Source organism: Prionailurus viverrinus, chromosome D4 (assembly GCF_022837055.1).
Source record: "Prionailurus viverrinus isolate Anna chromosome D4, UM_Priviv_1.0, whole genome shotgun sequence".
Classification (NCBI taxonomy): Eukaryota; Metazoa; Chordata; class Mammalia; order Carnivora; family Felidae; genus Prionailurus; species Prionailurus viverrinus.
In genome coordinates, this window is record NC_062573.1 from 32,432,388 (window position 1) to 32,460,250 (window position 27,863).

Genomic DNA, 27,863 nt, shown 5'->3' on the forward strand with positions numbered 1-27,863 from the left:
AATGAGATGTTTGGTTATCTGCTTTCAAAGAATTTCTGATTTACAGAACAGAATAATGAAATGTTATTATATATTCACTTTTATAATTAATTTAGATCTGTGATTTTTAGCTCCATCGACAGATTCAGTTTCCCTGGGAAGAATTTAAAACTAAAGATGCTGAGCCTCTTTCCAAAATGAATCAAAGTTTCAATGTTTTTTAAAATATTCTTTTTATTTTGAAACATTTCAAGCTTACAGATAAGTTGTAAGAAAGTTACATGACTCAATGGGAAGGATTCTTCTTCAAGAATAGCCCCTTTGGGGACTCCAGGCAGCCAGACAGTCACCCCTACAGACTGATAAGAAGTCCCAGATCTGCAGCCACGCCCAGCCTCAGGTCGGTGACTCAGCTTCAAGATCTTCCTGCCCCTCCTCAGGAAGCTCCAGGCTCACAGGTGCCTCTAAGCCAGGTGGTATCTATCCTTCCATTGTGTAACCAGGCAGAGCAAATATTTAAGGATGATTTCCTGTCCTAAGGCAAGAACATCTCATTAATGGGGAGGGGAGGTAACTTTAAGGTCACCTAGGTCTTGTCTACCATCCTCCACTCAGATCTTCCTACAGCAGGCCTGCCAGGAAGTCATTCATCCTCTAGGGAAGAGGGGCTCACTACCTACCAGCTTCATCATTGCATGGCCTGGAACTAAGTCCTTCCTCACACAAAAGGTCTGTTTCCCTGAAACTCCTTGGGGGAGTCCCAGCTCTGTCTCTAAGCCTCCTGCACCTACATGAACCCCAGTGAGCACCTCCAGGCTAAGCAGGTCCAGCCCCTTGCAGGCCCCCATCCTTCCACATGACGAAGCTCTTGAGCCTGTCTGCATTGCCTATCTGGTCCCCAGGTCTGTCTGCCAGTGATCCAGGTTAGAGTGAGAAGGGGACAGAGGGAAACAAAGGAGTTTGTCGCCTCCCTTGTTTTTGGACCTTAGACCTTTATCAATATGGCAGGGAGGTCTGCTGCTGGTTCTAGCTGCTTCAAGGGACCAAGCGGCTTGAATTCTGCATCCTTTAAAGTTCAGAGTAAAATCAAGGGCAGCCTGATGCCCACCTACCATCCTCCCTGCCCAAAGTCTCTTTCCTCGGTCAAACACCTCTTGGATTCACTATAGTGACGATCTTCAAATCTGTCCTCCCACCCAAATATGAACCTGACCCCTATATCCAACCGCTATTGGACAGCACCCCTATGGATGTCAAGGTATCCAAGTAAACCTCATTCATTAATCCAGAATTCATCCATTCACTCAACAAGAGTTTAATAAGCAGCTAAGCTCCATGCTGGGTGTTTGGACACAGCAGAGAGTTAAGTCAGACACAATTCCTGCCCTCAAGCAGCTTGTCATGAGGCAGATAGGTGACTGGTACCAGAGCTTTATTGTTGCCAGTGAAGTAAATCTCACACATGAGATAGGCTCAGTGCCTCCAGAGGATCCAAGACTGGCCTATCCATCTGGGAAGTCAGATAAGGCCAAGGGGTGAGTGGGTGGGGCAGGTTGTAACAGAGTGGAACAGTGTTGCAGACAGGAAACGGAATGTGTGAGGGCCCTGAGGCAGGAAGAAGCTTGGCACATCCAGGAAACAGAGAGGTCAATGCAGCTAAGGTGAGGTTAGTGAGTGGAGAGAGGCACCTGGTGAGTCTGAAATGGTCAGGGAGATCAGATCACTGCTTCTCACCCCGTATCCCCCTCCAGCAGTGGGGTCCTGAAGCTGACTCTGTGGCCTTGTTTGCCTTCCCACTGAGTCTATAGGTGCTGCTTCCTAAGTAGCTGTTGATCATATAAGCGAGAAGGAATGAGTCCTGCAGAGATTTGGGGGAAGAGTCTACCCAGAGGAGGAGCTGCAGGAAAAGGCCCTGGGACAGGAGCAAGTTTGGTATGCTAAGGAAGTAAATACCGAAGAGTGCATTATGGCTAGAGTAGAATGAACATGGAAATGAGTGGCAGAAGGAGAGGGCCAGCTCACCCTCAGGTCCCAGCCCAGACCAAATTGTTGGGTGAACTTGAGGGTATCCCTTCCTCCTTTTGGGCTTGTGCACGTGCTCCTGTCTGGGAAATGAGCCTGCTGATCACCAGCCTGACTCCCAGGGCAGCTATAAGGACCCTGAAGAGGAGAGGTGAGATGTGTGCAGACACTATGATGCCAAGCTTGAGTGCAGATTCCTAGAAGTGGAGCAGAAGCAAAGTGCTAAAAGCCCTATAAGCTGTACTTACACTACACAAGTGCTGGGATCAATGCAATAAAGACAGAGATGCCCTGAGACTGGGCTCTGGCAGAGGAGCTGGTGGTTCCTCCATCTCTTCCCCAGGTCAGAGTGAGGGCTGGGACGTGTGCACTGGCCGAGCCCACACCTCTCAGCCTCTCCCAGCAGCCCTCCTGCTCACTGCTAAGTATTGGACTGATGCCAGAGAATACAGCCTCTCCTCAATGACGACAATGCAGGATCCATTAGGTCTGAATTACCAGCCCTGCTGATGGGTGGAGGAAACAATGTCCTTGTTTGGTTTAAGGTGGATAAACTGAACTCAAGCAGGTCTTGGGCCTGCCAGATGGCACGGCCAACATGGCCAGCCTGCCCCTGGACCATCTTTCCTGGCCCCTCATCCCACATCCTGCTCCACCTTCCTCCAACCTCAAGTGCCCTCCCTTGCCCATCTACCTGCATTAAGCACCCCAGGTATGGCACTCTCCCCCAGGAAGCCTGGTCTGGACACAGCCAGCTCCACGGCCTGTCCTGTCCTGGGATCCTGAGCCATCTGACTTCATGTCCCAGGTCTGGCCACCCCCCATGCTGCCTGGTCCAAACTTCAGGGCCTCCAAATGATGGCAGAAAAAAGGAAAGGGCACCCTTCTACTCCTTTAAAGGGAGATTTCATCTATTTTCTTGGGATCTGACTTCAAGGAGGACTCAGTGATGGCAATAGACTGAAGTCATACCTCCATGAGGACACCTGCCCTACCATTCAACAGACCCTTATTGAGTACCTGTTGTCGGGCACAAGTCATTGTTCCAGGTCCTGGGACCATAGAAATGAGGGATAAATGGATCTCTATGTTCAAGGAGCTTGCATTTCACAAGTAGTGGGGAGGTGGAATGGACACATGGGCACTGAACATTTATAACTTTATAAAGATATTTCTAAAATGCTGTGGTCAGGGCAGTGATGGAAATGGTGACAGAGATATTCCATGGACCTCCCACTAAATATGTCTAAAAGTAAGTTTACTATCTCCTCTCTACCCAGAGATACCCCACCTCTCAGTGCCCCCATCCAGGTGGACAACACTACTACCATCCAGGTGCCCTTGGCAGACATGGGCATCCCCCATGAATGCGCCTTTCTTCATTCTTACAGATTTCATCTCCTTCTCCTCTTTAATATCTATCACCTCTTCTACATTTCCACTGCCATTGCTCTAGTTTGGCCTCTGTGACTTCTTGGCTTCATTGTCTCCCTGCTTCTGGTTTCACCTCCTCTAACTCGTCCTCCATACTTCTTCCAGAGCAATCTTTCTGAGATGCAGAAATGACCACATGATCCATCTGCTTAATATTATTCAATTATTATTAGTCCATTCAATTAAACTTATTTAATCTCAATTGACTTGAGGATGAAATCAAATTCATTGGCATGGCATGCACATTTTTCCATGACTGGGCCTTTGCTGACCTCTCTAACTTCATCTCTGGCCACTTAGCCCTGAACTCCATCAGACAGAACCACCCACCATGCTCTTATTCCTCCAAGCCTTTGCTCATGCGGTGCCACTGCCCGGCATGCCCCTCTACCACCTCCCTTGGGCTCTCTTCTGGGGCACTCAGCCCTCCCCAGTTTGGGCTCCTCATCTGCACAGAAATCTATCCCAGCAACACACGTAATGTTCCACGGCCTTTTCTTGCTTATGAGACTATGCTGTATATATCCTTACAGAGAGGAATGGGTAGACATTCGGTTTACCTCATATCCCCAGTACTCTGTGCAGGGCCTGACACAAGTGTGTTGAGTCTATGACTACATCCAGAACTGAATGCAGCTTCAGGACAGCAAGGAGTGCAGTTCCAGGTTCTTTCACCTGGGCTCAAGGGCTTCAGAGTGTTCTGAGAACCAGGCTGGGCTCCAGTTGGCCCAGTGGGTCTAGCCACTGACCACTCTATGCTGTGTTCTTATGGGAACAGAGGTGGCACTCTATTCCAAGGATCACATTGTTCTAGTTCTTGGTCCACCTGTTGGGGCCCCAAAGAACTCAGCATCTCCTCCAAGATCTAGATGTGGTGCTTTATTCCAAAATCTGTCCCAAGTCCTTCCGTAGGACTCACAGATAGCAACTTCACACCTACCTTCTCTCTCAGTGTGTGGAATTCTGGCTTGATTATCATCATTGGGATCATAAGAGACCTGGTGATTTCAGGCCATGTGCCATTCAAGAACTTCCATTCACAGACATAGCTCAGAAGTCAAGTCTTCTGAGCTTACCTGTGAAAGAACTTAGGACAAAGTCTCATGAGACTTTCTTCTTGCTTCTTCCCCAGAGCTCTGATGGTCTTTAGAAAGAAGACTATAGGTTCTTATGTCCAGGTGCAATGTCACACCCCCCTCCCCCCAGACCACTGTTAATTCTGATAGGGTCCATGAGTCAGGAGTTGATACCAAGAAGCACTGGCAGGGGAGTCAGGATAAGTGAGGAAAGGGGGGAGGAGAACTAATAGTGCGTATTACTGAGGTTATGGTTGTGGGAAACCAGGCCTCAGTCCCAGCAGGGACGGGTGGGACACTTTGTGGATCCCATTTCAGTTATCCTCACTGAAGGGTGAGGGAGCTGGAGTATACATGTACCAACTCCCATCAGCCACTGATTGAGGACTGCTGGAGGGAGGTCCTTAACTCCCTGGCTCTAAGCAGCTGCCTCTCTCAGGTCTCAGAGCACACAAAGAAAGCCCCCAGCCAAAGAATTGTAGGTGTTGTGGACGGAAATGCAGGTGTGCACAGGAACAGTGAGTGCCAAGAGATGTGGGTGGAGCACTGACAGAGTACACACTGTATAGTTCCACGTACATGAAGTTCTACAACAGGCAGGGCTTATTTATAGCGACGGAATCAGATCAGTGGCTGCTGGTAAGGTAACGTGTAGGGAGGATTTCCTGGGAAGGGCAGAAGGAACTTTCTGGAGTGATGGAAATATTCTCTATAGCATTTAAAGTGATGATTACACTGATGTACACAATTGTCAAAATTCGTGAGTTAGACACTTAATATCTGTGCATTTTGTAGTATATAAATTCTATCTTTAAAAGACCTCAATTGAGGGGCTCCTGGGTGGCTCAGTCAGTTAAGCGTCCGACTTCGCCTCAGGTCATGATCTCAGAGTTCGTGAGTTCGAGCCCCGCGTCGGGCTCTGGGCTGACAGCTGAGAGCCTGGAAACTGCTTCGGATTCTGAGTCTCCCTCTCTCTCTGTCCCTCCCCCCACCTCTCAAAAATAAATAAACAACAAAAAACAAAACAAAACCCTAACTGAAACATACCCATAAGTACAGAGAACAAACTGATGGCTACCAGAAGGAAGAGGTGTGAGGGGATGGACAAAGTGGATGAAGCAGAGTGGGAGATACAGGCTCTCAGTTCTGGAATGAATAAATCACTTGGGCAAAAGGTATAGCATACAGGGGCACCTGGCTGGCTCAGTTGGTGGAGTGTAGAACTCTTGATCTCAGGGCTGTGAGTTCGAGCCCCATGTGGGGTGTGGAAATCACTTAAAAATCAAAAATCTTGGGGCGCCTGTGTGGCTCAGGTAGGTTGAGCATCAAACTCTTGATTTCAGCTCAATGTCATGGTCTTGCAGTTTGTGAGATCAAGCCCTGCATCCGGCTCTGTGCTGACAGCATGGGGCCTGCTTGGGATTCTGTATCCTTCTCTCTCTGCCCCTGCTCCGACCATTCTCTCTCTCTCTCTCTCTCTCTCAAATAAATAAATAAACATTAAAAAATATTTTAAAAATAAAAAACCTTTAACTACAACAAAACTAAATAAAGGTATATCATAGGGAATATAGTCTATCATATTGTAATAGCACAGGGTGACAGATGGTGACTACACTTGTGAGCATAGTGTAATGTACAGAGTTTTGGAATCACTATGTTGCACACCTGAAAATAATGTCACACTGTGTCAACTATACTTCAATAAAAAAATAAATAAATAAAGCTACGTTGTGATAGTACTACACACTCACTAAGATGGCTAAAACATAAAAAAACAGGCAGCATCAAGTATTGGCAAAGATTTGGAGCAAGTGGAATTCTTTGAAAACAAAACAAAACAACACCCCAAAGAAATCAACCGGAATTATGCCTCAATTTTTAACCACTACCACCAGGTGGCAGTGGTGCCTGATTCCTAAGCATTCAGCTGTAAAGTTTGTGTGATGACTAAGATTTGTGAATCATTCTATTTGTGAATGTTCTTGAAAGCATTGTTTTGTGGGCATGTATTTTTAATTTCAATCAATAGTATCGCGCTGGAGGTCTCTGTGTTCCTTACTCCCCCGCCCCCAACGTTCAGCACCATGTTTTAAGGATCTATTTACATTGTTGTGTGTATAGCTGGTTCATTGCTCCTCACTGCACCCAGCACTCCAACCATCATAAACAACTTTGTGATAAAATACCCTCTTACATGTCTCTTCACGCACCTGTGCAAGAATTTCCATAATTGCATAGACATGAGTCGGATCCTTCTCATCTCTACTCATAATATTTATTTATTTGTATATATTTGTATCTATCTCCTACTTAGGAAATTCCCCCAAAATTCTTTGTGTTAAAGCAGGTTAATCTGAGCAACATCCTAAACTTTTAAATTAGGGAACATATTTGCTGTGAGGCATTTTATTTCTATAGCTCCTTGCAAAACATGTCCCCTTGTTTGTGATGTGATTTAAGCTTACAAAATACTATTGTTGACTAAGATTTGGACCATCACATTGATGATCATGGATTTTCTTCTACTAAACAGACTTTCCCCAATTCTTTATGGTAAAAGAGTTGAATTTAAGCAACATCTTAAATTAAAAAAAATTTTTTTTAATGTTTATTTATTTTTGACAGAGACAGAGAGAGACAGAGCACAAGCGGGAGAGGGGCGGAGAGAGAAGGAGACACAGAATCGGAAGCAGGCTCCAGGCTCTGAGCTGTCAGCACACAGCCCCATGCAGGGCTCAAACTCACAGACTGTGAGATCATGACCTGAGCCGAAGTCGGACGCTCAATCGACTGAACCATCCAGGCGCCCCACAACATCCTAAATTTTAAATTAAAGGTGACATTTCAGAATAACATTTAAGGCAAGTTTTCTCAACAGTGGCACTATTTTGGCCTTCTAATTCTTTTTTTCTTTAATGTTTATTGATTTATTTTGAAAGAGAGAGAGCATGCTAGTGGGGGAGGAGCAGAGAGAGAGGGAGAGAGAGAATCCCAAGCAGGCTCCATGCCCAGCACAGAACCCGCTAAGGGGCTTGATTCCACAATCCTGAAATCATGGCCTGAGCCGAAATCAAGAGTTGGATGCTCAACTGACTGAGCAACAGAGGCGCCCCTTGAGCTTCTAATTCTTTGTTATAGGGGCTGTCCTGTGCCATGGAGGATGTTTAGCACCATCCCTGGTTGCTACCCACTAGATGCCAGTAGCACTTCTCCCCAGTTCTAACAACCAAAAGTGTCTGCAGACACTGGCAAATATCCATCTAGTTGAGAACCACTGTTTTAAGGTAAGTGAACTCTGGGATTCACATGAGGCCTTTTTCTAGGTTCTTCCTTTCTTTTCTTCAGTTTATTTCAGCCCTAATCTCAGGGACAGACTTGCTGTATGTGATCCCCCCCCCTTTTTTTTTACATTTACTAATTTTTGAGAGACAGAGACAGAGCACGAGTGAGGGAGGGGCAGAGATAGAAGGAGACACAGAATCTGAAGCAGGCTCCAGACTCTGAGCTGTCAGCACAGAGCCCGATGCAGGGCTTGAACTCACAAACCGTGAGATCATGACCTGAGCCGAAGTCAGACCCTTAACCAACTGAGCCACCCAGGCACCCTTTATGTGATCCCTTTTAAACTCCCCCCACCCCTTGCTTTCTGGCTGCACTAAAGCTCTTCCTGGAGATACTTACTGGAACCCTTAGCCTCTTAGGGGACTGAGCTCCAAGCAGTCCTCTGAGTTCTCTTTTCTCTAGGTTTTCTGGCCTCCCCCTCAGCCACTACAATGCATCAGAGCAGGAAGAGGAGGACCCCTCCCTGGGTTATCCAGAAGAGGAAGGAGAGCCCCACAGTGGCTTATAAGACCTTAAAAGACTGATGACTCAGTCTGAAAGGGGGACAGATAAGGTAGTCTCTCTTTTCAGCTCTCATATCCTCTTCTCATAAGGAGTTATTCTCTCTCTAGATCTCTTATGTAACTTAATTTTAATCTACAATCCTTGGGTGAAAACGCAGTGACAACTGTCTGCTACATTCCTCAGCACACCAGCCCTGCAAGATGCTTCTGAGAAAATTTCCTGTGGTCAAGTAAGGGAGGGTAATGCTGCCTCCTGGATCCCTCTCTTAGATACTGGCAACGACCCTTTGTTTATTAAAGGCTTTGAGAAGCTTTTCAGATGACTATTTTTAATCCAGCATTTCCCAGATTGACTACAGAACCTTCCCACTCTCCGTCATCATTTAATAAATATCTATTAACACTCCTCAGAACTAGTGTTCCAAGGAACACAGTTTGGGAAATGTTGTCCTAGCTATTAACAACCTACATCTTTTATAAGTTGCCTTCAAAAGCCATTAATGTGTTCATTCATTTATTGAAAACTGTTGGGTATCCACTATGCGAGGTGTTAGGGCTGCAAAGATTACTTGTGCTAGAAATCACCAGGCTAGCAAGGGGACAGATGAGTCAGTCAGAAGATATGTCGGGGTGCCTGGGTGACTCAGTTGGTTGAATGACCGATTTCATGGTTCGTGAGTTCTAATCAGCTCACTGCTGTCTGCATGGAGCCCGCTTCGGATCATCTGTCTCCCTCTTTCTCTGCCCCTCCCCTGCTCGTGCTCTGTCTCTCAAAAATAAATAAACATTAAAAAAAAAAAAAAAGAAAGATATGTTAAGGTTTGAGTCAGATGTTGGGGAGAAGATGAAACCCAGTGATTAATTCTGACACTGGAGTTCTGATAATCTTCCCAGAACAAATAATACCTTACTAAGCCTAGAATACAAGACTGGGTCCCTTACATCCTCACAATGTTAGGAGCTGGTTAGAAAGACAGAATCTTAGGCTGCACCTTAGAGTTACCAAGTCAGAACTTGGGCTTTACCAAGACCCCCAGGTACTTTACTTTTATACTTTACTGTTTGAGAAGCACGGCCTTAAAATGAGCACATGTTCTGATAAGAATGCAAACAGAACCCAAATGTATTATACTGAGTGATCTCTTGGCCAAAGGCTGACGTAGCAGTCTCCAGGCCAGGCCAGACAGACGGACTAGGAAGGGAAGACTGGTACATCCAACAACTGTCCTCTCTTCTCTCCTTGTCCTCACCTAGCAATGACTGATTCAGTAGGTTAAGCTGCAGTTATGTATGTCATCAGGGAGCAAGAACAGATAATGAGGCCGTGCCTGTGGTCCTTCCTGCTTAGATGTCTCCCACGGCTGGGTAGACTTAATGGCTACGGTTGGAAAGAAGGGAATGAGCAGGGTTCAGAGGGGGAAGGGGCATTTCCCAGAGATACCGTCTCTGCTCTGGACTAGGCAAATAGCCAGCTGCACAGCCCAGTCCTCAGGGCTCTGTATGGAGCACTTTTAGCCTCTTCCTCTTGATCCCCAACACTGGTAGATGAAGGAGGTACAGTGAGGATTTATGGCAGCCTGACCCATCAGGAAGCAAAGATGTTCCGAGTGAGTGCACCAGGAAGCTGAACAAGTCCAGTTTTAGGTTCTCATCCACCCTCCACTCCCCGGCTTTTTAAAAAGTTTATTTTTATTTATTTTGAGAGAGCTATATAGAGAGAGCAAGTGGGGGAGGGACAGAGAGAGGGAGACAGAATACCAAGCAGTCTCATGCACTGTCAGCACAGAGCCCACTGTGGGGCTCAAACTCACAAACCATGAGATTATGACCTGAGCCAAAATTAAGTCAGATGTTTAACCAACTGAGCCACCCAGGCGTGCACACCCCTCCCCTCCCCCCTTTTTTCTTTTGATTCTCTTCTCCTCTTAACAGGTCGTGCCCTTGTCTGGGCCTGGCCCTGGGCACTGGCGGCATGAGATCTGCAGGCAGAGTAGGGTGAGGACCTTGCAGAATGCTCTCTCCACTGGCTTGGCTTCTGATGGGGGGACTGTGGCTAGCCTGGGTGGGGGGTCACCAAGAGGAGGGAAACTGAAAACCACAACCTCAGTAACCACCATGAAGGGTGGCGGACCATGCCATCTCAGAAGATGCCACGTCTGTGTATTGATTATGTTGAGTGTAGGCCCTTGAAAAGCAACCGATGCAGAGAGAGGTTTTCTCTAAGTTCTTCTTACCTGCCTAAAGATAGATTCTCCCGGGGCACCTGGGTAGCTGAGCCAGCTAAGCATCTGACTCTTGATTTCAGCTCAGGTCATTATCTCACAATTTGTGACTTCAAGCCCCACATCGGGCTCTGTGCTGACAGTGCGGAGCTTGTTTGGGATTCTCTTTCCCCTTCTCTCTGCCCCTCCCCTGCTCGTGCTCTCTCTCTCTCTGTCTCAAAAATAAATAAACTTTAAAAAATAACAATAAATAAAGATAGATCCTTCAAAAGGAGCTCATTTATCATAGATCCCCTCCCTAAAGGTGTCATCAACTGGGGAAAATTGTCTCATTACAGGAAAGGCCGGAGGTCAATACCACACCCAGAAGACAAACTTTGTCTCAAATTATTATACCTGCCATCTATTCTGAAGGCCCACTAATCTTTCCTAAAAATCATTTTATCTCCTCTAAGAGGCCTGTATTCCCACTTCCCTTTCCCTATTCAGTTGGTATTTCACTCTGAATTCTAAACCACCTCAGGGACCTCCTCTTCTCCTGAGTATCTCCCATGTATACATGAAGTATACATGTTAATAAACTTCTGTGTTTTTTTTTTCCTCGTTAATCTGTCTTTTATTACAAGGGTCTCAGCTAAGAACTCAGAAGGGTAGAGAGAACATTATTTCTCCTCCCCTACAACAACAAAACAAAACAAAATATTGAAATACCAACACAGGCTTTCAGCATACTTCTCTGCCCCTGACTCCAGGTCTAATGTGTGGCGCATTCTCCAGCAGGGGGCGCCTGTCTGCTGCCTCCAAAGGGCCAGCACAGAGCAGCCAATGCCTGGCTCCACCAAGATGAACTCTTAAGATTCTACCTAGACACTCAAAGGTAAGTCAGCAGGAATCTGATAGACATGGGATTTCAAGTAGAAAGAAAGGCCCACGAGAAGGCCTAAAGGCAGGCCCACATTCACTTGGGTGGGAAAAGGGACATCAACTTACACGTCTCTGTTCAGTCCTGAGTAAGCTGGACTTATGTTTTCCATACTCCAAAGACACCATTCATACCCTGTGCATGTCACTGGTGGCAGAGTCCCATGTTTGTTCCTCAAGGACAGGGCTAGTTCTGATTCAGCTTGTTTCTCAGCAGCCCACTACAGGTGGCCCAACCTAACCCTGACTGGAAGAGTAAGAACTCCCCACATTTCCATGGCAGGTGCTTAGGACAATGGGATCCATGGTAGCAACCCCATTCCTACAGGTTGACCTCATCAGAAGGGTCCCTGTCTCACCACCTCCTACTCTTTTCTGAAGAAAGAGTTAACTCAGAGAGTTGTTTGCTGAGGTTCCTGGCACTAATCAGGCCAATGCATATCTGGAGGCAAATTCCTTGGCTGGGACTTGCCAGGGTCAGTCTGATTTGTTTCTGATAGTGTGAGCAGAACATGATGTATGTGTTCTCTTAAAAAAAAAAAACAAAACTCTAGCTACAAGAGTAATTTGTACTCATTGCAGAAAAATTGAAAAATAAAGAAAAATATAAAGGAAAAAAGAAATACCACCTCCAATCCCACTACCTAAAGGCAACCTGTTTGTACATTTTGGTGAATTCCTTACAAGTTTTTTTTTCTATGCATATATGTGTATGTATTTAACATAGTTGAGATAAAAATAACTAATTTTCATGCTTTACTTTTTCACTTGGTAGTACATTGTAAGCTCTTATTAAAATTTGCTGTAATCACCATTAATATTCCATCTATCCTTCTATCATTTAATTAACCATGTCCCTATAGTGGTGACAGATTTATATCACACTTCAACTGTGAATGTGCAGAAAAACTGTGATTTCTGGATTCTTTAGCTAAGCTAGCCTCCTGTACAACTTCCCACCCACTTATAATAGGGAAAATGAACCATGGGTCTAACTACAGAATAATCTCAGAAATAGTTTAAAAAGCGTTTATGGCTTTTATCTTACTACATGATCCCCTTTTGCATGTCAGAAACCTCAGTCTTTCTCTTTGCAAGCTTTCTGTAACAAATTCTAATCCCTGCTTTCCCCTCCTTCTCATGGATGCTGAGCCCCCCAAGGTCTCAGCAGAAAGCAGATGGTTTACTCCATGTGTCACTGAGGAGTTTAATGAAGGGACTATTTACAAAGGTGCCAGCAGGGCTACCGTGACAAGTAAATGACAAAGTACTCAGGACTAGAGATGTGGGAGGGCATTGCCTATTGCCACCCCTAGTCCTGAAGGAGCAACAGCCAAAACTGTACCCGTGAGGGAGAGACAGTCCAACAGGAATTTAGGTGGAGGAACACAGCTATTGCCTCCCTGTGGTCTGGTTGAGAGGGAACCAGGGGAGCAATCACTCTGACATGTCTCTACCTGCACTCAGATCTCTTCCCAGTGCCTCCTGTTAGCTGAACTATAAGCTGAACCCTTTGGAGGGTGCTGGCCACCCTAAACTGCTGGAGCTGGATGCTAAAGAAACCATCTGTCCTGCAAGAACTTGATGGTAGAGAAGTCACTTGCATTGCAGGAGCTGGGTACTGGAGAAGTTGTCCATGTTGTAGGAGTCAGGTGCCACATGCCCCTGGGGGGGGGGGGGGGCGGGGGGCGGTGTTGCAGAACAGAGCACACCCAAATCAGGAAAAGAAAATTCCTCCCACAATGTCTCTCCCATGCCCTCTACTGACAAAGCTTTACATCAGTCACCTAGCAAAGAAAACATTTTGAGATGGTGTACTGTATTTTTTCAGGGCAGACAATGAAGACTGAATTTGGATCTGAGAGGCAACAGATTGATAATTAGCACAATCACAAGTCTGTATGCCCAGAGAAGGGACTTTGATTGGTTGAGCTGGTGCCACCTTGGATTTATCAGTCACCTGTGCTAAGAATGGAACCACATTACTATAAAGAGAAGCAGTGAGCATGAAAAGGCAGGTGCAGGAAAGCAAACTGGTCACCAAGCAGCCTCTGCTCTCCCAGGAAGAGAGCACTAAAGAAAGAGTCACTAGAGAAATTGTCTGTCCTATAGATCAGGGACATTTCATCAAGCCTCACCATTACTTGGAAAATACTCCTCAGAACTACACATTTTCTTTTATTCAAACATGCAGCTCACCAAGAAATCTGATTTTTCTTACCATTTACCCCAATATCAGCTGAGGGACAGATTTTTGGGCAGTGGATACACATATTCTGCTGTTTGGAAAGGCATGTCATCTACTGTGATCTAATAGATTGACCTTTGATGGCTATCGAAGCCTTGAGTGGTATCAGTGAAAATTTGTCACCAAGACTCTGTTCTTAGCTGGTGCACTAAGAAAAGCCAGTTTCTGATCTTGAGAAGCTGAGAACCAGGTTTTGGACTTCAGAGACTCAACCAGGGTGTTCTCCTAAAGGACCTGCAGCTTGCACCCCAGACAATTATTTCTGCCAGCACATCCCCCAAGGAAGAACTCTGCAAAACACATAATTAGGCATGGATAAATAATATTCTATAAATGTCTAACCAACAACCATTCTAAAGTTGCTGGACTTACAGGCATTTTTCAGTCTTTCACTGTTACATATAACATAAAGATGAATGTCTTTGTGATTAGTATCTGTGATTTGTGTTCTTTTTTGCTGCTGTTTTGTTTTTACATTTCAAATGGTTCCATTAGGCTAGATGATCAGAATTGAAGATAAATTGATGTTAATTCACATTCTCCTTTTTGGGGGAGGGGAAGCATTTTATTTGCACTTGAGAACTACTGCCCTATGATTTCAGAAATGTACCAATTACAGTTCCACTTGGGACCATTTCAGGACATCCTGACTCACACAGAACATTATGGTTTGAAATGTGTGTGTGTGTGTGTGTGTGTGTGCGCGCGCGCGCGCATGCACATATACATATGAAATCTTGCTTTCTCTACATTTCTTTAGTTAATATTGATGTTAGCTATTCATGTGCACAAAAGGTATTTAGTCCTCTTGCCCTCTTCTGAGAGTCATCTGTTGAGATCCTTCACAATAGAGATGAATTGTGTTTCAATCTCTGGGGAATTTCATGTCCCAGATTCTTCATTCTGTCCTCTTTTGAATGGAAGGGAGTGCTTCTCCTACCTCTAACTCCTTTGGAAATTCCCTTCTAGATTCAAATGTCTTTGGTGTAGGATTGGGCTTGAGTGGCCAAGAGCTTCAATGAGAATGGAAACAAGTGTATGGAAGTCTGAAGCCTGCAAAGCAGATCGAGTTTCAATCCTGGGTGGAGAGTCTTCAAAGGGAAAGAACTGGTCTGTATATAGTTTTCTTTTCACTCCCCATTTTTAAATACCCCAGAGTGACCCTGGGTCTTTTTCTTCTTCTTATTTGACTCAAATTGAGTCTTTAAATGAACTATGCTCCTCTTAGCAGCCTAAGACATATCTAGAGGAAATGTGTCATTGAAAGTGCTATTTTGAAGTCATGTGATAAATTATCAGAGCCAGAATCTCCTTACCCCCCTCTGAGCTCTATGCCTTCTTTGGCTCCGTAAGAGAAAAACTTTCTTTTTTTCCCTCTCCTTCTCCTTTTGGCTTCTAAAACTGACACAGAGAACATGGCTTGCCCTGAGAAACTGCATGCAGGTGGTGAGCAGATGGCAAGTGTTAGGCAGTTGTGTGTGTTGAAGTCAGTGTGGCATGTGTGGGAATGCAAGAGGTGACAGTAACTCCTTTTTGTGGGGAGTGGGGTTTAACAATGGTAATCAAGGGAGCTTTGGGGAAGAGGGGCCATTGGTGGTCACTTAAATGATAGACAGAGTTTGGAAAAACAGCAAAGGAATCAGCTAAATTTCTGTTAGTTTCCCCTCCTGTCTTACTGATACCACCAGGAATTCTGGTGCTCCATGTTGCTGCCAGAGACAGTCACCCATTCATTTATCATCCATCCATCCATCCATCCATGTATGCATATATACATACATCTGACATTTTATTCATCCATTTATTCATCCTTCCAGTGATCCTTCCACCTTTCCATCCATTTTTCCACTATTTACCAAGGCTCTATTCTCTGTTGCATGCCGAAGGCCCAAATATTAATAACACAAGATTCTAGCTTTCAAGGTGCACACAGTCTAGCGGTTAGCTGAACAATTTACGAATAGATAACCATACAGAGCAGTAAGTGTATCCTGTAGGAGTTGGTCTAAAGGATGCCTGTATAAATGTCTCTGTCACCCAAAAGGCCTTACCTGACCACCCAGTCTGAAACAGGTTCTTGTTATTATTATTTTTTATAATATTCTTTTTCTTTTCCTTTGGAGCATTTATCACAACTTGTTAGTGTATAGTTAACAGTATGCTTATTTGCTTAATATCAGAAGCTCCATGGGGGTAGGTTCTACCTCTGCTTTGGTTATTATTGACTATGCAACAAGTGGTCTATGTATGGCATACAGCAAGCCTGCAGTAGACATTCACTGAATGAATTAATAAATAAGTGCTGATCATGCCCACGAAGCATCATTTCTTGTACCAAACCAGTGGTTATCAAAGTATGATCCTTGGACCAGCAGCATCACTTACTGGAAATGAAAATTCTTTAACAAATTTTTTTTTTTTAATTTTTTTTTTCCAACATTTATTTATTTTTGGGACAGAGAGAGACAGAGCATGAACGGGGGAGGGGCAGAGAGAGAGGGAGACACAGAATCGGAAACAGGCTCCAGGCTCTGAGCCATCAGCCCAGAGCCCGACGCGGGGCTCGAACTCCCGGACCGCGAGATCGTGACCTGGCTGAAGTCGGCCGCTTAACCGACTGCGCCACCCAGGCGCCCCAACAAATTTTTTTTAATGTTTATTTATTCTTGAGAGAGAGAGAGAGACAGAGCACAAGTTGGGGAGGGGCAGAGAGAGAGGGAGACACAGAATCTGAAGCAGGCTCCAGGCTCTGAGCTGTCAGCACAGAGCCCGATGTGGGGCTTGAACCCAGAAACTGTGAGATCGTGACCTGAGCCAAAGTTGGTCACTTAGCAGATTGAGTCACTCAGGTACCCCTGGAAATGAAAATTCTTGACCCCACCTGTTGGTTCATAAACTGGCCCCATACACAGGGGGCAGAGAAGCCAAAGAAACAAGCAGATCATTCCAGATTGTTTGGAGGCAGGTTTAATAAGCAAGGGAACTTACTTAGGAGTCTTGGCTTTTAGGGCCACAAGAGAAATACATGTCTGCACCCACCCGCCTAATCTTAAAAGTTCATACAGAGGCATAACCTGGGTTCAGCCTTGTCTTCAGTCCAGGTGATCTCAACACCTTACTCTTTCAAAACTTCATCCTTGGAACAGCTCCCGCTGTGGGAACAGTAGGCAGAGCATACATTCCAAGGACAGGGGAGGGGGTGATGAGCCTCCTGCTGCCCAGGACCTCCTTGAGGGTCAACCAGCAGTCATGTCTTCTCAACTGCCTCCTCCCACATCACCCCAGACCAGAATTAGAATCAGAAACTCTGCAATCAGCAATCCACATTTTAAAAATCTTCGTGGGTGATTTTGATGCACACTAAAGCTTATGAACATTGTACTAAATTAATAAATGACAATTCTAGTCTACTTTAGACATCTATAGATTTCAGTGCAGAGACCAGAGTAATTGTGTCTGGATTGGAGAATACTTCATGGAGAAAGTGATGTTTTCAAGCAAGCCTTGAGCTAAATGAGCCAGGAAAAGGCAATTCAGGTGGATTAGCCTGGTGTATAACCAAAGGCGTGGATTAGCCTTTATAGGCCTTTGAAGAGAACTATAAGTAGTTCTGCATGGCTGGGGATGGCATGAGATGAGGATGTCGATGTAGGCAGGGGTCTTGAAAGCCCAGTTTGGAGCGAGGAGGTAACACATTCCCCATCTCCCTCCCCTTCTACAGCTGTCAAGACTGGTCTGAGTCAGACTTCCCTGAACTCACTTCCCACCTCTTCCCGCCTTTCTCTTCCTTCCCTCCTTCCCCTCCTCCCTCTGCTCTCAACTCCTCCCTTCCCCTGGGGGTGAGACCGCCTGGCTCCGGGGCCAACTCCACCCCTCCCCCACCTGGCCAGCCCACTGACGTAAGCTTGGCTGGGCGGGGCGTGTCTGGTTTGCAGCTTTGGAGCCTGGCCTAGCTACCTCCCTCACCGCTCCTGGCTTTGTGGGAAAGCCTGGGATGCTGGTGTGCTCTAGGAGCTTATCTGGGAGTTCCAGGGCTCAAGAGAGTCTCTTCCTCTGGAGACATCTTGCTCTGGGGGAGGGAACAGTGGTGTCAGAGCCGGGGCTTCTCGGGACCCAGGCTTGCGTCATACCACCTCCAGGGGAACTGGCTCTAGGCCCTCTCCTCCCCTAGTGACTCACAGCAGGCCTGGTCTCCAGGGTCCTCAATCCAATTGTGCTTGGAAGTGATGAAGTGTGATAACAGCCCTAATGACAATAGGTCCTATGTATCCAGCTCTTAGTGTGTTGGCACTATGAGTCACCTACACCTTGTAACTCTCAACTTTATGCAACCCAATAATATTTTTCAATGCCATTTTTAGCATTCATAGATAATATAACCAACCTTCATCACAGTTTCATAATATTAAACTAAAAAATGCCTCATAATTTAAAGGCAGAAATAAAAGGTGTTTAGAATACAAGAATATATATTTTTTGCTTGCTTGGGCAGCACATATACTAAAATTGGAACAATACAGAGAAGATTAGCATGGCCCCTGTGCAAGGACAACATGCAAATTTGTGATGATAGCCTGCTTAGGGTTCCCTCTCTCCCTCTCTCTGTCTCTCTGTCTGTCTGTCTCTCTCTCTCTCTCTCTCTCTGTCTCTCTCTCTCTTGGCCTTCTCCTTCTCAAAATAAATAAACTTTTGGAGCTCCTGGGTGGCTCAGTCAGTTAAGCGTCCGACTCTTGATTTCAGCTCAGGTCATGATCTCACCGTGTGTGAGTTCCAGCCCTATGTCAGGATCTGCACTGACAGTGCACAGCCTGCTTGGGATTCTCTCTCTTTCTCTGCCTCTCTCTCTCTCTCTTTGCCCCTCCCTCCCTGCCCCTCTCTCCCAAAATAAAGAAATAAACATTATATGGGGTGCCTGGTGGCTCAGTCGGTTAAGCATCTGACTTCAGCTCAGGTCATGATCTCGCCGTCCTTGAGTTCAGGCCCCTCATCGGGCTCTGTGCTGACAGCTCAGAGCCTGGAGCCTGCTTCAGATTCTGTGTCTCCCTCTCTCTCTGCCCCTCCCCCACTCACGCTCTGTCTGTCTCTGAAAAATGAATAAACCTTTAAAAAATTTTTTAAAAATAAAAAAAGAAATAAACATTATAAATAAATAAACAGACTTAAAAAAAGATTTGTGAGGAGCACCTGGGTGGCTTAGTCAGTTAAGTGTCTGACTTTGACTCATGTCATGATCTCCCAGTTCGCGAGGGCGAGCCCCACATTGGGCTTGCTGCTGTCAGCACAGAACCGGCTTCAGATCCTCTGTTCTCCTCTCTCTCTGCTCCTCTTCGACTTGTGCTCTCTCTCTCAAAAATAAATAAACATGAAAAATAGTTTGTGAAATGTTCAATATGGAAATGCTTGGACAGACCCCGCTGGCAGATATAATGAAGCAGCCATCCCCTGTAAATGGGCAACAACTACAAACACAGGCTGTTACACCTATGTTACATTATTGGCTCCAACAGCAACCACCAGCACTGTTGCCATTCAATCATGATTTCTGCAATGGTGAACTTCCCTGCTAAAGTTCCAAATAAAACAGAATCCAATCTTCCCTTGATTGACACAGTGCTCCCCTGTCTTTTGTTTGCCCCTCCAGATCCATTCTCCCCCACTTCTCTATCCTGCTGTTGGCCCTGGGAGCCTGACACAACCACCACACTCTTGGCATCTGATTTCCTATTGGGTTTGGCCAATGAAAGACAGGAGATGGAATGAGGGAGGGGAAGGAGATTGGGGTTTTTATTTTTCTGCCTACCTCCTATCTATACCTTCATCTTAAAGTCACTGCTGTTCTCAGGGTGGCTACAGAGGGTTGAATGAGGGCCCCCAAAAGCTGTCTGTGGGGCAACCTGGTATGGTGGAGGCCAGCAGCACAGGCCGTGAAAGAATTCACTGAAGGCAGAACAAAGGAGAAAGAAGTCTACTGAATAAGTTGCAAGGGAAGCAGCAGGCAGGACAGCAAAGAGGCTGTGGTATGGGGCTGTAGTTAAGGGGGAAGGTGAGGAGGTATGCAAACATACAGAATTGTCCCCTTTTGATACTTGTACCTGTGTGTAAGTAGCCCATTGGTCAGCTAGGGCCCCTGGATGTTTTGAAGTCGGTTACCTACTGGGCCTGTTTGCTTTTAGCCTGGTGGTCACTGTGGGTCCTTTTACCTTACCTTTTTCCATTGCTCAAGCCTGTTGCCTAAAAGTGGCCTTGCCAATGTCCACGTTCTAACTTCTGGAACCTGTGCATGTAACCTTATTTGGAGAAAGGATCTGTGCAGATGTAATTAAGACCCTTGAGATGTGATTGCCCTAGATCATCTGGGTGGACCCTAAATTCAAAGACAAGTGTCTTCAGAAGACACAGAAGAGAAGACACAGAGAAGAGATGGCCATGTAAAGATGGAAGCAGAGACCGAAGTGATGCAGACAACCAAGGAACACTGGGGGCCCCCAGAAGCTGGAAGAGGCCAGGAAGGATTCTCCCGTGGGGTCTTCGGAGGCATTGTGGCCTTGATGTTGCCTTGATTTCAGACTTTTGACCTTGAGAATGGTGAGAATAAATTTTTGTTGCTTTGAGCCACCAAGGTCATGGTGATTTGTTGTGGCAGCCTGGGAATCTAATACTGTCAGCAACACTTCTTCCCTGTCAGGTTCCAGTAATCTCACCCCTCCCCCCACCTCCCCCTTGGATATATAGCGGTGGTGACAGCTGTGCTGCTGCTGGACCTGGGTGCCTGCCCTGTCCTGTCTGGCTTCCCCACACCTGTCCACACTTTTGTAATTCGTCATTTTGCAAATTAACCCCTCCCTGAATTATCCTCCCGTGAGGGTGCTGATTCCTGTCAAAGTGCTGACAGTGACACAGGGCAAACACATTCCTGGAACACTCAACTGACATTAAAACCATGCAAAAATACTTTGCGGTTCTTTGTAAAACAGCGTTTAGTTCTAGGCTTACGTTATTGTAACGTCAGATAAATGAATGTCCAACGGACCATATGAAAGCTTGGCGGACGAGTAACAGCTTGTTACTGTGGAGGAGTGTCCTAAGCATCACAGGACATCTAGCATCTTTAGTTAGAAGGGTTCCACAGTCATTGTTACAACCAAACATGACCTTACAATTTCCAGCTCCCTCCTCCCTCCCAACTCCCTCCCTCTCTCCCTCCCAGAGTGACATCATTCGATGGAGAACCACTGGTTATATAATATTTTTTTAAACCCTATAACCACATTTTAACTAGAAACTGTCTCTACTTTACACATGTGGAAATAGGCTCAAAGAGACAAAGAAACCTGCTTGGGTCTTTGGGGGGGGTGTGTGTGGGGGTTTCAGACTCAGATATGACTGGATTTAAGGCCTGTGTTCCTAGTCACAAAGCTGTACTGCCCCCTTTGTATTTTGGGTCTTTGTCAGGGTCAAAGGGCAGAGACAGTGCTGGAAGAGGTCAAATGTAACTCATAATAAGGAGGGGTTCCATCAAAGATGTGCCAGTCTGGGAATGGTATGCTACATATAACAATATACAAGTTCAAAATCTCAGTGACTTCACACAGTAAGGATTTATTTATTGCACCTGTAAAATCCAATTCAGATCTTCTTGGTAGGGTGACTCCTGGGCAGCTCTTTTCCAGGCAGTGAAATCAGAGATTTGGCCTTCTTCCATGAGGAAGCTCCCATCTCAGAGCCTTTTGTTTCCAGCCTTATAGAGATAGGAGAGAGGGTGTGGAAGATTACCTGGGATATTTTATGGGCAAATGTGGAAATGGCATGCTTTTCTTCTACCTTCCTCCTATTGGCTGAACTCAGTCATATGGTCCATATCTAGATGCCAAGGGGCCTGGGAAATGTAATCTACATCTAGTGAGCATAGCATTGTCTCTGCAGAAGTGTTGTCAAGCTCTTCCAGTCCCTATATTAAAAGCATAAAGAAGAGAGACTTAAATTCAAGTGTTATCTTTGCTATTGATCTGCCAAATGACCACCTTCATATCCTGTCCCTTTTTAGGGCCTCAGTTTCTTCATTTGTCAGATGGTTTTGGAAGCTCATCCCTCATAGCTGAATGATAGCCAGATGTAAGAGGAGAAGTAGAGTGCTGGTTGGAAGAAATACTGGAGAGAGCTGCTCCCATCTCCTATCTGACTTTGCCCAACAGCTCTCCAGACTCCACTTTCCACCTTCTGCAGCCAGGAAAGCCCAGCAGATTCTCCTGGTCATTGAGGAGACCTTCTCTGTGAAGCTCAAGTTTCAGTGGTATGTCTGCACATTGGTATTGTTGGGGAAGAGGGGTTTGGGGGAATGAATAAAGTTTTGGAAGCCAGATGCTAGAATATACCAGAGAACTCTCACAATGGCCATGAAGACCTACCGAGGCCTCAGAGATCCAGGCATTAATCCAAGGAGATGCTGGAGTTGTGGCTGAGGAACTGGGGCTGGTGTGTGGGGAGCCAATGCTCGCTCCAATGGACATCTACTGTTTGGTCTTCCCAAAACCTCTCTTTCAGGAATTAACTCTCCCATACCCAAACTACAAGGTTGCAGTGGGAAATGCCATGTTTCTACAATATGACCCTAGTCCCTGGTCACTTGATTGGTCCAGGGTCAGGCACTTAACCCATACCAGAACAATAATATTTCTGGTTTTTCCAACCAGGGATAGAGATGAGAGAAGAAGAGCTATGTTAACTTCTCTCCAGCTGATTGGTCCAGTAACATGTAACTCTTAAGTTCTTTTGACAGCCATATTTTCTCCCCTGTGTGAAAGTAACAAGCAGGAGAAACTGATCTAATGAGAGAATGAAAGATGAGGAGATTCCCAGTGGCATCTGAGTTTCTGATTCTGCTCCATGGCATATAGTATTTCATTCCTGAGGCCAGGCTCTAATCTAGTCCTTTGTCTCTGTGGCATGCCCCTGTATCGTTATAATTAAGTTTCCCCTTCTTGATAATGCAGGTGGATTTTTGTTATTTATAATCCAAAAAAGCTAAGGAATAATGCGAACTTTCTTACCAGATACATTCATTCATTCAAGTGCATCCTTCTTGTGCCACCTCCATGCTTGGTTACCATGAAGGTGCTGGAAATCCAATGATCAATAGTATAGACATAGTATCTACCCTCAGGGACCTTATACTTGGAGGTGGGAAAACATGTTAGGGCAGGGCAGACCTGGAACACATACTATACAGGTAAACTCCGGGTTTCTGAGAGCATACAACAAGATTATGAGAGCGTGCAAGGTGAGAACTAAAGGAATGCGCAGGAGTTGACTGGAACGAGTTAGGAATTACGATGTAAAGGAGGGAGAGCATTCCAGTCTGGAAGAAGAGCATGAATAATCTACCATGAAGCCAGCATCCTCTACAAAGAAAGCAACATTTCAGTTAAGTGTCCTGGTTTCTCATCTACCCCTTCTTTGGGCCCTCTGCTAATACACTGGTAAGAAAACTCTTTCCTTTTGCCCAGAAGCAACCGCCTTGTCTTTTCCAGATTCTTCTATTCCTTATTGAGCAATTACAAAGGGAGAAACACAAAATGCCCCCTCTCATTGATTCCCATTTTGGTAGAGAAAGCTAGATTTCATCCTAATAGCCGCTCTCCTCACCTTCCTTACTACTATGTTAGGGGCAGCAAAGTGGCTGGCTAATAAAACCACATTTCCCAACCTTACTTGTAGAGGGGGATGGCTAAGGAGAGGTCACTGGAAGTGATTGGATAAGGTTTTTAGAAAGCTGTTTAAAGGGGTTAACTTAGCTAGCAAGCACCTCTTTGTCCTTTCCCCCTGTTCTTGCTTATTTGTCCCTGGGACCAGGATTTGATGGATGGAGCTCCAGCAGTCATTTTCATCTCCGAGTTGAAGTTGTGTGCTAAGAATGACAGAGCAGAAGGCAGGATTCCAGTTTTTGAAACTTGTAGAGTCCCCACACCAGCCTGGCCTGCCTGGAGACAGTTTATCATGTAAGAGGAAAATAATCCCCAATCTCATTTAGGCCCAAACTGTTGTTTTGAATTGCTCTTACTAGCAGCTGAACAAAACTCCTCATTGATGAAACCCTAAAGGCCCTCTCATAACTCAGTTTCTTTTCTCTAAATAGTCCCCAAGTCATTCATTCAATCATGTATTCATTCACTCACTCAAACACCCTCTGATTGAAGATAACTATCTCATATTCTTGAATCAGATGAGATTATGTGGGTATGAAAGGGTAGTGTAAATACCAAAGCATTCCGTACATATTAAATTTTGCTACCATCATTTTATTAATATTATGATTTGTTGTTACTCAAGTGTCCAATGGAGAAGTTTTAGTATGTGGTATGCAATTTGCTGGAGGAAACTACTGCTGTTAACTGGTGTGAATTGTTGAAATCCAGTGCTATTTGGTATGGAAAAGAAGCAAGGCATGACCCAGGGCAAGTGCTTCTCAAACTGTAATATGCACAGAGAAAAATTTAGGTATCTTATTCAAATGCAGATTCAGACTCAGAGGGTCTGGGGCAGCTGAGAGTCTGCATTTCTAACAAGCTCTCATAGGTGAGGCTGCTTTGCCCTGGACCTTTGAATAATAGGGACCTAGGAGAGCTTTCCAGGTGCTGGGGAGAGAAATGATGAGAGGGGAGGAAGGCAAGCTGAGAGCAGAGAGAAAAGGAAAGTTATTTAGAGGCTCTATCTCCAAACAGGTTCGTACCAATTAAAAAAAGCCAGGAACTACACATATAGTATTTCATTGGAGTCTTACAACCTTATATAAGAGGAATTCTAATCCTTATTTTACAGTTGAGAAAATAAGTGGAAGCTCAGAAAAGTTAAGGGAAAGTCACACAGCAGGTAAGTGGCAGGGATTGATCGGGATCCAGGCTTTTCAGAGGCCAGAGCCCGTATTTCTTTCTAAGTACCTTGCTAAAATTCTGGGGAAGCTTACTCCTTTCACTGAGTTCTTCCTTCTCACCCAGGAAATGCTAGACAGGGAAGGAGGAAGAGGCTGCCCAAAGGAACCAGGCTGCTTGGCTCAGCTCTTATCTACATAAAAGCTTTCAGTGGCTAAGCTTTGTTTTCAAACCATGGGGCCCCCGGGGGTGGGAAGTGGGAGGGGTACAGGTGGGATGTTTACACATTTTATTGGACAATTTCCACTTTGTAAGCCTAGTCTCTTCTCTGGAGGGAGCCATGTTCCAGAGCTGCTGGAACTTGTTCTGGGAAGTGGGAGCCACAGAGGTGAGAGCAAACCTTGCTCTGACTCTGACCTGGGACCCTTGCTCATTCCCTGGGTACTTGAGGCCTTTGAGGGACTCCTGGCTCCGCCTTGGCTAACTGGCAAGTGTAAGGCCCCAGCGGAGACCCTCGTTTTATCCCAAGGTAGCAGATATAAATGAGCACATTGTGTCTCCACAAAAGGTAGGCCACTCAGAGCAGAGCCTCTTTGATAGGCTCCCTCTGCCAGTGCTGTGCCCTGGGGCTCTGAAGTAAGAAATCTGAGCCATTTCTGTCTCCAGTTTCCCACATGTGACTAGGTTTTGTCCACTTTCACCACCATGGGGATCTGGGGAGGACCCTTGCACAGTAAATCTTTGATTGGGAAGGTGGTTCTATCATTTGAAAGGATGATGTTAAGGAGAGACAGGACTAAGTGACAAACGTACTCAGGGGGTAGTGCAGAGAAACAGCTCCGGGTGCAGGAGCAGGAAAAGCCTGGGATCTCAGAGCAGGGTTGACAGGTATGAGGGGAGAAAATCATGGAGGCACATCAGGAATGCCAGTCTGAGTCCTGGTTGCAGAAAAGCATGAAAGAGCTTCCGGGTAAGAAAAGAAACCAGGACACACGATATGGTTCCTTCTCTCCAGAGGATAAGCTGTGGTCTGCTTTGATGTTAACTCTACAGGTGTGCCAAGGCTATTGGATGTACTGGTTTTACGTCTGGGGTCCAGCTATAGCAGCAACACCATAGGTGGGAAGAGAGGGGACAGAGGGGACAATCTTCTCATTGAAGGATGCCCAGAGGTATCCTAGTGTGGACTGTCTGAAGGGGAAGGACTTGATAACATCTATTCTGGCTGAGCCAAAATCATCCTCTAGCCTTCATTCCCTCAGGAATGTTTTCTGTTCCCAGGATCCCAGTTTCCCCTCCTTTCTGAGACAGGGCCAGCATTTCCAACGCCGTGAAGGATAAATGGGGTGCAACATGGAATGGTGTCGGATATTCCAAATCACCCTCACTCTGGCTGGTCTGGTCCTAGAAGCAGAAGAGAGCCAGGAAAATCCTCTCGGGAGCCCATGACCTCCATTGTCTCCCAGCCACCACCATCTTTGGGGCCAGGCTACTGGTTGACTCCAAATGGTTAATACTTGCTGCCTTCACTTTCTTGATTATCATTCTCCCAGAACTCTGCAGTCTAGTTTCTGCCCCCACTCTACCCTACCCCACTGAAACTCCTCCAACTAATGGCATCAACAGTCTGGACCAAATCCAGGGACCATTTTTCAGTTCTTACTTTTACTCTGAGCCCTTTGCCTATTGGTTATAATCTTTTCATCTTGAAAATCTCCACTCTAGGGGTTCTTAGCAAAGGGTTCACGAGTCCTTAGATTGTCTTCAGGTAAAAACAACATTTTCAAGGACAGCAGTCCTTGAAATTGTTATACAAAGAGTTATACAAAAGTGTATTTTTTTTAGGGAGGATGGTCCAGGGCATTGCATTCTGAAATGAACTGCCAATGTTAAGAATCAGTGCCTTTGACATCTGTATTGGCTAGGATTAGATTCTTGTGGGGGCATTCCAAAATAACAGTGGTTGATTAGTCTTTCACGTATACAGAGGTAAGTCGTCAGAGCAGGAATGGTCGCTCTGACTTAGGAGGTTCTCAGGAACTCTGGCTCTTCATAGCTGTGTTCTGCCAACCCCAACATATAGCCCTCAACCTCGTAGTCCAAGATGGTAGCATCTCACGCTCCAAGCAGCATGTTAGAGGGAGGGATGAAGAGTGTAAAGGGTATGCTCCTGCTGTCTCTCCAAGATTCCTGGGAGCTGCTTTGTGACATTTCCATTACATTATTAGTCCAAACTTGGTCACATGGTCATATCTATCTGCAGAGAGGCTGGAAGGCATCCTTATTCCGGACAGTCATGTGCCAACTTGAAGATCCTATTACCATGGATGAAGGGTAGAATAGAGATATTGGGGGACAGCTATCAGCTCCTGTCATACTCATACAACATCCCTTTCCACTTCCTTCTAGTACATTAGAGCCGGGAAGCTCCACTTCCTAGAATTCCTTGCAGCTGGCATTCCAAACGTGGTTTAGAAACTGCCAATTAAATGAACTTACATGAGACTGGATCCTGGAACTAAGAGGGGGAGAGGCAGCAGGTAAGTTTTGCTGGTGTGGAAGGAGGCCAGCTTGTTTCATGATCACCACCTTCCTAGTTCAGGAGCTTCCTGTAGCACTAGTTTGGTGGCTTCTTTCCTGATCATGATGGCAGAGGCATATTGATTCAGAGGGTCTACAGGTATCTCTGGAAGCTCCATTTAGTCTACACCTCCACCCATTCCAGCATTGCTATAAGCCAGAGCTTCTTACACTTTAATGTTCATGTGAATGACCAGAGGATACAGTAAAGGATAGATCTGGAGTGAGATCTCAGATCTTGAGTTTCTAACAAGCTCCTGGATAATGTCTGATGGTTAGAATAGATTTTTGAGTAGCTTGGTCCTAGGGTGTCCTCTGTTCACCTATACTCAGTTATAAATTCCTTTCTGCTTTAATATCTAAATATGTTTTCTGAGTATCCAAATTCTGTTGCTGTCTCTTCCTTTGTTCTTGAGAGATCTTCTTCCTGTGCTGTCCCTTAATATTGGTGTATCCCAGGGCTCTGGCTTAAGATCATTCTCCAAACTCTTCCTGGATGATCTCCTCCATCCTCTGGGCTTCATTCACTACTTATATGCTTCTCAACTCCCTACCCAATCTGTACTCTCTCCTTTGCTCCAGATTCTGGTATCCACAGTGGACCAGAACTGAGTTCTATAGATGAGCGGCACATGAAAGAAAGCTTCTGTGGTCAAGTAAGTTTGGGA

The 27,863-nt window shown here is 45.5% G+C and overlaps 1 long non-coding RNA gene and 1 other non-coding gene across 2 annotated transcripts; one reads left to right on the forward strand and one right to left on the reverse strand.

Annotated features, from left to right (window-relative positions):
• Window positions 1–239: 239 nt before the first annotated feature.
• On the reverse strand, window positions 240–11,738 carry LOC125150874 (uncharacterized). The gene is made up of 3 exons (XR_007146514.1): window positions 11,572–11,738; window positions 4,376–4,522; window positions 240–514 (listed from the first exon to the last, which is right to left on the reverse strand). It is a non-coding gene; the product is annotated as an uncharacterized LOC125150874 (long non-coding RNA).
• A 6,492-nt stretch (window positions 11,739–18,230) lies between these two features.
• Window positions 18,231–18,333, forward strand: LOC125151098 (U6 spliceosomal RNA). The gene has a single exon (XR_007146645.1). It is a non-coding gene; the product is annotated as a U6 spliceosomal RNA (small nuclear RNA).
• Window positions 18,334–27,863: the final 9,530 nt, after the last annotated feature.